Source organism: Schistocerca cancellata, chromosome 8, assembly GCF_023864275.1.
Source record: "Schistocerca cancellata isolate TAMUIC-IGC-003103 chromosome 8, iqSchCanc2.1, whole genome shotgun sequence".
NCBI lineage: Eukaryota > Metazoa > Arthropoda > Insecta > Orthoptera > Acrididae > Schistocerca > Schistocerca cancellata.
In genome coordinates, this window is record NC_064633.1 from 300,597,968 (window position 1) to 300,609,221 (window position 11,254).

The following is an 11,254-nucleotide window of genomic DNA, read 5'->3' on the forward strand; positions in this document are numbered from 1 at the left end:
TTCGAAAACTGCACATTGGATAAAAAATATAATTCCCATTAGTTTGTCTTGGAGGGGGAATCTAACGATACCACACTCGATCCGTCACCAGACACCGTGCGTGGGTGACGGTGCACCACTTTGAAATCTTCATTGTGAACCCCAGATTTTTATTGCAGCTTACGATTCTGCTGCAAAATCTACTACATTTTGTCTAAAGCATTTTCTCCGTTTCCCATAGACAGCGCTGTAATCGGAGGAATAGAAATCGATACATAATCGTATTTTACGACATGCTACTTAATGGCCGTTAAACATCCAATGGCACGTAGGACACCTTGTCCATGCTGCTAAGGTAGGACAGGCCAGTAGTTCATAGCTTCTAATTAGAAACCCCATTCACTACGTTGTATTCCTCCACCATATGGAACACAGAACTACTCGACGCGGCACCGGCGTCGTGTAGTGAACTAAGATTTATAGTAACAGTAACACTCAGTGTATTGCGACAGGAGCTCACGTACCGGCCAGACGTGGAACCGATATCGGCTCTAAGCATCATTCAGAGGACAGACGTGCAAATGGACGATGAATCTTGCAAGAACAGAAGAAAAAATTGAAATGATACCGATTCACAGAGAACGTAGGAGACAGGATGAGTCTGCTGTTGCCTTTTATGTCGAGCTCTTTCTCGTTCGTTCTTTTGCGCAGTTGCGAACACCTTTATGTCTGATGGTAGCGTACAGACCGCAAAAGGAAACGAAGCAAACGTGTTACAAGAGAAGCTAACGAAATAGCTATACTGGTGGCAGCGCGCCGTAACCTAGGGAAAAGCGCCCGGCAATTACACCACGAATCTGGTATGAGCGTAGGTAGTACTGTCACAGTACCGCATTGTCATTATTATAAGTTATACCACGCATTACAATATCAAGAACTTCAATGCACCGATTTCCTTAACTAGGCAATGTTTTGTGAATGGGCACGTAAACACACACAAACGACCCCCACGTTCTTAACTGAGGTACTATTTTCCGATGAGTCTCACGGTAGCATTAACCGGCATAACGTGCAGTACTGGAGAGTAGACAATCCCCACTGGTTACGGCAAGTTGGCTACCAACATTCTTGGTTGGTTAAGGTATGGTGTGGTATTATGGGGAACAAACTCATCTGTATTTTATCGGCGGCACGCTGAATGGAGGCAAATATCGAACGGTTTTAGAACGGTAACTACCAGTACTACTGCAAGATGTTGCCCTGGACGTTCGACATCGTATGTAATCTCAGCATTATGGTTACCCAGTGCGTTACCCAACTGAAGCACGGGAGGCACTAGGCCGTGTTACACTGGTCTGTGGATCGGCAGAGATGGCCCTATAAATTGACCCGTTAGGTCGCCTTATTTGACACCGCCGGATTTATTACTGTAGGGATATTTCAAAGATAAGGTGTACCAGCAAATGCCAACACGCCGTGAAGAAGAAATGGTCGACCGCATGAGAAAGGCCTATGCTGACATTCCCGCCGATATGCTTCTATCCTGTGTACGGCCATTTGAAAAACGGATCACTCTCTTGAAGTTGGTGGTACTACGTTTGAACGCTTACTGTAATTGGAAAAGTAGGGTAGCGTTCGCCTCGAGCCGCGGCCGCAGTGGCACGTCGAGTAGTCACTTGTTCGATGTGTTGGAGGAATACACGCTGCGGGTGGAGTTTCCAATCCGAAGCTATGAAATACCGACCTGTCCTACCCTCGCATAATGGAAGTGAGGTCCGACGTGCCATTGGATATTATAGGGCAATTGAGCATAATGTCATAAATTACGATTGTGTACCCATTTCAGTTTCTATGATTACCGCGCTATCTGTGGTGAAACTAGGTAAATGCTTCAGACAAAACTTTTGTAGATTTTGCCTCAGAATCGTAACCTGCAATTAAGAAAACGCGGGTTCCAGCTGAAGATTTCAAATTTTTCCCCCGCCACCCACACACGGGATGGGTTGGGGGGGACGATGTGCTATAATTACATCTACTCCTCCGAGGCAGACGAATTCGAGTTATGTAATTTTCCGAAATATTTCAGTATCTTCAGTTAATATGGACACCATGTGTATGAAGTCAGCGTTGCACTGCCGTGACTGTTTGCAACGGTAATTGCAGCAGACGATTGGTTTTCTTCCGTCCTGTATTCGGATTAGCGCCCTGTGGATGTTCCGATGCGAGCTTCTCAACGAAACCTTGAGGTATCTACTTGAGGATTTCCACAAAGAAACATGTGCATAGATAGTTCCTATGGCACCAAACTGCTGTTGTCATCGTTCCCTAGGCTTACACACTACATAATCTAGCTTAAAATAACTTACATTAAAGACAACTCACACACCCATGCCCGAGGGAGGACTCGAATCTCGGACGTGGGGAGCCGCACGAACTGTTGCAAGGCGCCTCAGACCGCGCGACTACCTCGCATGGCTGCTGTGCATAGATGCACTTTACTCAACGAAATGCAAATTTAAGCAGTACGTTCTCATTGTAGTCTACTGCGGACTTCTTAACTGTAGTCTGTGTTTCCCAATTCCCCAAAGCTTGTGCGCTTGGAACTGCCAGTGCTTCTAGTGTTTGTTTGTAGACTTTTGGTGTATTGGCTTGAGGAAGCGAACTAGATCTGATCGGAGACGGCGCCATTCAGCTTGGTTATAATCGTCACAGACCCGGCTAAGTAGGGACCGCAGTCAGTGCTGTTGGAGTTTGTTGCTGCTGTGGCTGTGGTGAGTTAATGAGACATTGATCCATTGTAAGAAGTGGTATATCGACCGAACATTTAACCTGCTGTTTCCTGTATTAAACTTACATAAAAAGATCGAGCCGCAGGTGTGGCCAGGAAGTATTATATTAGTCTTCAGTTTAAATATTCAGTTCTTGTTGTTATTAAATATATGTGACAGGTTATAAATGATAGATGATGTTGTTTTGAGGGACTGATAGTTACTGTGCATCTACATACTAGCCATATTATGCGAGCTAAACTCTGAACCAGGATCGTGTTGTTTAAGGCCATGTTCTCCTACACGTGCTTATGTTTTTATGAGATATTATTTGGTTGTTCACTATCATGCTATATTTCCTTAAAACTTCTAGTCTGGTGCATGTTATTAACATATGAACTACTTTAACAATGTGGGAAGAAGGAATTTTACTGTCATACGTGTGAATGCTTCGTCAGTCGATAGATCATATAATATTTGGCTACGCCAAAGCATAATATCATTTATTTTGCAGATCATCCGGGTAACCGTTATACATAATGTTTTATGAGTGGTTATGAATGACAGTAAATTTTGACTGTCTGTAACCGGTCGATGAACGTTCTATCAAAAGAGTGAAACAAGCCATTCATTGTTGACTGTCTACTGTTTCAACTGCTGTGATAGGCAGTTCTTTAAAGTTTGATTCTATCGTCACTGTAATCTTTTTAATTAATAAATGCTAAGCAGTTGTTGTGCACGTTAGTAATACAGTTCCCGCTCCCACTAGCGAGCTGTGGTACAACTTGTTGACCACTGTTCGCGAACAGTTCAATTGGTTTAGCGTTTTTGCAGCAACTGGGAGTAAAATCTTATTATGAGGATCTAGACAACATTTGGAAGTGGTTCACACTGCCAGCCGAGACTTGATGCAGTATTGTGATACGGGAAGAACAATGACTGAGAGCTATAATTGGAGAAATGCCATGCAATGCATAATAATCATAAAGGAATGCGTCTACCCAGTGCATAAGACTGTTAATCCACTCTGTATGAACGATCGACCGTTGTCAGTCCCAATAGATCGTAGGATGAGGTGTCATCGGCGCGCAAAACCTGTTCAGAGCGCTGCTTTAAGAGTTCCGTATGTTTCGGTCACGTCCTGTAAGGTACGTAGGTGGAAAGGGTCTGGTGGATGGGATTAAAATACGTTACATTTGGAATGCAGTCAGACAGCCCCTAGAACAACCTACTGTAATTACATGTCAAGGCACTGAAATTCTCAGAATGCGACAATGAATTGCCGGTTGTCATGCATCTTATATTTAGTTGTAAAATCCTCCTTGTTATCCGGAACCCCATAACACTTTCTAAATACAACGATAAAAGTTAATAAATTGTACTTTCCTGGTGCATATAACTTAAGAAAAGGAGTTCGTGGAGGTGTTACGAGGTCAGTCTACCCATCATTCACACGAGAACTGTTTCGCCACACGAGCATCAGGAAACTTCTCGCCAAACTCTAATAAGCTACATATTAAGAGGCGCAATCTACATCTTGTGAAGATTAATGCTTTAAATTTGGAGAACGTAAGTTCAGGATCTTAACAATGGCCCGGACGTCACTGCTGAAGCTAATTTTAGCAAACGCTTGCCGGAAGAGCTCGTTTCCATTACTGTTCATGAAAGATATAGTAAATAAGACTTCTAATTCACATATTGTTGGGATTAACTCTACAGTTTGCCGAACCGAATAGAAAATTTCTATCACATGTAGTAAACAAACAGTCGACTTCACGAGTGCTAGTTCTGAAAGATTCGCAGGAGAGCTTCTGCGAAGTTTGGAAGGTAGGAGACGAGCTACTGGCAGAAGTACAGCTGTGAGGACGCAGCGTGAGTCGTGCTTGGGTAACTGAGATGCTGCAAGCACGGCAGCTCAGCGTGTCCGGTCAGAGGGTTAACTGACCTCTGTAATAAAAAATAAAAAAAAACTGAGATAATGGATCAACGCTGAACTTGAACAAATACAGCGATAATTACGAGAGAAAGGCAATGGTCCCGAGTTCGAGTCTCGGTCTTGTACACAGTTTTAATCTGTCAGGAAGTTTCGGGCAACTTCAGAATAAAAATAAAATTAGTTTTAAAGGCACTACACCTCAATTTGTAAATATGGAACCCTAATAGCATCACTTTGTTGTCCGCTCGTCTGCCTTTCGGTCCGACTGTAAAAATCGCTTTTTGTCAGGGAAGAATAGACGAAACAGTTTCACATTTATGTGACGTACTAAAGTCAACGATCCACTGGCGATGTTAAAACTGAAGTTTCTACGTCAAAGTAATCTAAAGATACAACCATTTCTGTCGCGTACATTGATGTTTGCAAACTCACTCACCTATAGGGCACTCCCCGTTGACTTAGAACCATGAAATTTAGCATGAAGCAAGAATTCACAGTGCAAGCAATGGAAAGAACCCGAAAATTGTCAGTATGTAATTATATGACCAGAAAAAATATTTTTTCTAATTTCTTGCCCGAGTGTCTGTCTGTCCGTCTGTTAACACCCGATTTTCTCAGGAAGGGGTTGACGCAAGTTCAAATTTATGCTACATACCAATGTCTACGGTACCTTTGCGGTGTAAAAATGTAAACTTCCACACGAATACAATAAAGATATACGACCACTTACATCATATATTTTGGCACTCACAAACTCACTCATCAAGACGTATAGGGTAGTTCCTGTTCACCTAGGATCGTGACATTTGTTGAGAAGCAAGGTTTTAGAGTTCACCTAAATGAAAAAAAAACTGTTAATCCATAACTGTATCACGCTAAACAACTGTTGGTCTATCTGACTCTTAAGAATCCTTTACTTCAGGAATATATGGATATATCTAGTTGAAATGTGTGTCACATATTAAGTTCTACGGTGCCTTGACGGTGTACAGAATTTAACCTAAGTCTATGGAATCAACAGTTACGGCTATTTGTGTCACATATTTCAATACTCAGAAACTAACTCATCAAAACCTATAGAAGTCTCTCGTCGACCTAGAATAAAGAAATATGGCAAGCAGTACTAGTAAGGGTAAAAACCCTAAAATAATTAATATGTACCACACAAATACAGTTTTTAACCGTAATCCGACTACCCGTCTGTCCTTGTGTTAAGACCCCTTTTTCTCAAGAATGTGTAGACCTGTATCGTACCCATATGGACATCGATACCAGGCAAAAATCGTAGAGATTCTCGGTTCCTGGGGTACATTAACCATCCATATACATAATTAAGCTTTTTACGTAACCCTCGGTCCGCGCCGGCCGCGGTGGTCTCGCGGTTCTAGGCGCGCAGTCCGGAACCGCGCGACTGCTACGGTCGCAGGTTCGAATCTTGCCTCGGGCATGGATGTGTGTGATGTCCTTAGGTTAGTTAGGTTTAAGTAGTTCTAAGTTCTAGGGGACTGATGACCACAGCTGTTAAGTCCCATAGTGCTCAGAGCCATGTGAACCATTATTTTTTAACCCTCGGTCCGCATTTTTTCGTCTGTAAGGAAACTGAACTGTCTTGCAGCAAACTGTTCAATTCACTCCTCAACCATATAGGTTTGTCATCGCATTATCATTAAAATCATTCGAGTATTAAATTAGGTAGTACTGTAGCAACAAATTTACGAAAAGTTCTCAGGGGCTGGCAGAAACGGTCAATCGAATGGTATTGTTCAGACGCATGATTTGGCAGTTCGTTCGTGTACTACGAAAATTTTATCTTGGCGAAATGTGAGAATAAGATCTTCAAGACGTGTGTTATTCACTCAGTGTTTGTAAAGTTTTGATATTTTTGTCTTGTTGACAGAGATAAGATATAAGGGAGAGGGTGAAAGCCGACATGGCAGTTCGCCTGCTCCTCTGGCAGAGCAGCAAAGGGAGAGTCGAGCTTAACGTCGTTGTCCAACAGGTACCTGAGAGTATATATTATCAGTGTTTTGGAAACTGAGGAATACGGTGTCTGTTTACTTGGTCTTACAATTTACTATCTATCGCGAGAAAAAAAAAAGAATAAGGTACCATTTATACGAATGGTTTTTCCATAAGATGCGCTGATACATTGAGAGCAACCTACTATCTTCCAGCAAAGTCATTACGTTCGCATTCACAGCACCTCTCGGTTCCTGCCACAGTCTGACGCGTTTCCGAATATCCTTACAAGAAGTGTAATGGTTTACCGGGAGTGCTGTTTGAAATTTCTTAACGTGTGGTGAAACGCGTCGGTCCATGCAGTTCATCTCAATCTGAGTTATGTGCCTACTTATTATGAGTAATATCAGTGACTGCAAGGATTAACCCGATAAATCCTACATTAATATTTGCTCCGATCTGGTGATCGTTTGCATGTTGCGTATTTCTGTAGTTGCACATTTTAGCTGGGCCGTGATGGGGGAGAGAAGAGGTTTAGGGCACTGACTTGGTCCCCCTGTGTGTTCCCAAGGGAGCGCGGCCCGACTGTCAACAGAGAAAGCGCGAGGGGAAGCTTCCCGTCTGGTCATCGAAAGCAGCCGCGGGCTACGCGTCGTCGAGACAGACGCTTGGCCGCCGGCGTCCGCACGTTTCTCCGCTAGCCGTGTCCTGCGCGGTGTGCGATGATGTTGTGTCAAGACCCGTGCCGATAACCTAGCTCTGTGAGGATACTGCCATTTACAAGCCATGTTGTCCGGTCAAAGCGTAGTTATTTATGAATGATTTTTGTCCGACTTCTTCACTGTCTTCCTAGAAGACAGTGAAGTAAAATCTCGGTCGCAGGCACCAATTTCCGCTGTGTCGTGGGAAATGACTCACTTGTGTTTCGTTCATACATTATTACTCTTCGTAAAGACGGTGTGCTGACTTTTCGGCGCCAGTCAACTTGGGGTGAATTGCCTTGCGTCTAGGAAACAGCCGGTAGGAATTTCACTAAGCAATCTTAAAAAAAAAAGTAACAGACAGACGGAAACACGGCGCTAGCTTCTGAGAATTTATATTGCAGGAAAGGAGCTAACTGGCTTTACTGAGGACTTAACTAAAGAGTGAGCGGTATGCACTAAATTGTATAAAAATGGTGCATATGGGAAGACATGGCTAACGTGTTAATTATTTTCCCAAATAGGAGGTAGATAGTTTGTTGAGAAAAATAGCATCGGCCAGCAGTTAGCGGAAATTTTCCATTGGTGAAGCATAATTACACATATCTTCCGGAGAGCAGACAGCAGGGCGTTCTCTTTAGGACATATTCGAGCTTAGGACACAGTCTGATACAGTGTCTTCAGGGACACAGTCGAGCATATGACAGAGTCGAGCCTGAGACGTCTGCTTGGGACGAAGACACCTGGTAATCAACGATGAGGGTACACCATCCAGCGGCAAGTTCCTGCGGGCAGACGATCACATCACTTCCAGTTTGCAAGTTTCCAGTACGCAGAGAATGGCGAGAACTTGCAGTATGGGTGATGGGCGTGGTAAAGGTGCGGAGGGGGGGAATGAAAGTTATTAACTTTTTGTACGCAAGTTATTTCGTTACATTATGTTCCGCGATTCAGATATTCTTTCATAGATGACTGTGGGCTCATTTATGATCCATATAGTTTTATTTTCAGGTGGTGGTCTTACGTCTTTCAGGCAAAATCGGAGCATTCACTATGGACTCATCGCGATCATGCTCTTTTCATAGCTGACTTGTGAGATGATGATTATTCCAGTCACCTATCAAACGTGGGCTTTGCAAAGCTATTCAACTTTTTGTCTGGATTAATTCATTGTCTGTAAATCTTAGTTTCCGTGTTCTCTGAATTTTATCGAGCTTAGTAACATTGTATTGCTAGTTAAATGTTCATGTGGGTGAGAGGGGAGAATATTATAAGAAATTGGAATTAATGTGGACCGATCTTCAGTTTAATTAGTTAAGTGAGCGCAGTTGGCGTCACACATAGGTACAATGCTTTCTTGGAATTCGCCAGTGAGTCCCCGATTCTTTAAAGCGTCGAACTCCCATGAACAAGAGATCGTCAAACGTCTTATTACTTTAGAAATGAGGTAATGTATCAAGTATTTGACATAAAGCACGTAAGCGACAAGAAGTTTACAAAAGGTCTGAAAGTATGCTTGAAGTCTGTTGAAAGTCACGAAGTGTTCTCATAATCAAACGCTGGATGAGTACAGTGCGTAATTTGTACTGCATTTTAAGTAAAAGCTAGTTTTTCATATATGAGTATTTGTACTGCATCTCCTGAACTATGTGTCGTTCAACGATAAATTTCCTTCAGTGGCATATGCGGATACTGCCTGCAAAATATGTTACTAAAAGAGTTAGTAGTAACGAAGCAATATAGTGAAACGTCATGCCTGATAACCAAGTTTTACTGCATGAACAGCGAAAATGTACTAAAGAACCAACACTTTTCTATCCATTATTTTTTGTTGGGTGTCAGCAATAGAAAGTTTGTCTTTTGGAAGTCGCTAAGTCCTCACATTTTCAAATAGTGGATGAATATAGTCTGCATAATCCGCGAACTGTGTTTGTCTTACTCTGTTATGCCTTTAACATAAGATTATACCTCTTGATGAGTAGATTACGACAGCATTTTACATTTTTAATTTCAGTCAGTAGTTATATGAAACAATGGGAATCACATTTTTGGTGGTGATTGAAGCCGTTAGAAAGTAATCTCCTGTTGTGAGTGTGCACTTTGAATCATGAATCGGCTTAGTCTTTTAGTGTAGTAAGTAAACAGTAACATGCGATTAACGCTGATGGACAAGTGCGAGCATAGTCTTCGACTGCTTTTGTCATCTTAACTAAAATGTTCCTGCGTTTGTGTTATTGTCTTCATGTTGTTTTACATGTCAACGTTTCGGCTACTGCTTCAAGTGTTTCCATCTGTGTGGGATGTCCACACCACCGCGTTAAAGTAGCCGAAACCTTTTTCTATAAAGGACACGGTCACATATCTGTCGGTCCTCTCAAGAAAGTTCAAATGCAAATGTGTGTGAAATCTTATGGGACTTAACTGCTAAGGTCATCAGTTCCTAAGCCTACACACTACTTAACCTAAATTATCCTAAGGGCCAACAAACACATCCATGCCCGAGGGTGGACTCGAACCTCCGCCGACACCAGCCGCACAGTCCATGACTGCAGTGCCCTAGACCGCTCGGCAAATCCCGCGTGGCCAAGAAAGTATATTCCGCTTCTGCTACTGATAGGGTTTATAATTGTCTTCTCCGTAAAGGAACTTTGAATATTCTTGATAAATGAAAGATGAAGCAAGGCAAAAAACAACTGAAAAATTACTAATCCATTGCGACTTTTACAGGAAACTGAATTGAATAGCACCTTTTTCAGTATCAGCTGGAGTGTTGCCTGCCCTTTATTCCCTATCTTATAACGTCAAGGGTACGTAGGTCAACTTATCCAGTTATCCAGATGCATTTTTGAGTCAACAAAGTCTTCAGTTACTTCTCGTGACTGTTTCTTATCCCTTTTTCTCTGATTCAGAACCAGCATCTGGTGCCTTTCAAATTACATATCCTGACAAAAAAAGTGGAGCATCCCGAAGACATGGACCACTGTCAGTGTATATGTACAGATCTCAGTGTACGTGTACAGGCGAACAAGATTCTAACGCACCCTGTTTAGTATCCCTGATGTGTTTCGAATCACATTACAGGCAGCGACAATTCTGGCAACTAATTCCATCTCTATATCCACCGGGGTCTCATACACACGTCACTTTAGATATCCCGATAGGAATTGATCAAGGGGATTCTCGTCAGGTGACCTCGCAAGCCATGGAATACGACGAATGTACCTCCATCTTGAGTGTAGGACTACGGCTGGTCAATATCCAATAAAACTATAACAATCACCGTTATTTGTGTTTTATTTTTAGGCCAGTTTCGACGATACACTGCGTCTTCTTCAGACCGGCTTCAATCGAGTAACCTTCGTATTACAAAATACAGTAGTACTTTTAACTGGTCTCGTAACCATTATTACGGGCATGCGTACTCCTTGTCCAAGTCACAGACGGAACGCCCATCGGAATGCATTTGTACTGTTCGAGTTTAGCGATGATAACAGGTCTGGCAGCTTATATAAGAAGCGTGCACAGCGTCAGGTGTTGACAGATCGCTGTGAAGGCCACGGAGATTCAGCGTACTCGTGTGAGACAGCGTTACCAGCAACTGATAGTGTTTCCAATGGGCTTAGTTTTGGTTATTCATTTGGATGGCCGGTCTGATCGTACAATATTTACAGTTGTGGGGCTTTCACTTGAGACTGAGGCCCGATGTTGGACTACGTGGCCATGTGAGGGCAGGCATACTCCCGTGGTCTAGGTTCTGGTTGACCACGTCTGATCTCTACAATCGAGGATCGGTGTATTGTGCACCAGGCACACCGTAAGCACTTCACATTAGCGTCTGCCTTCCGTGACGTGCTGTTCCAGGCATAGGTTCTGTTAACACAACAGCACTGTAGGCTGTCTTTGGACTGATG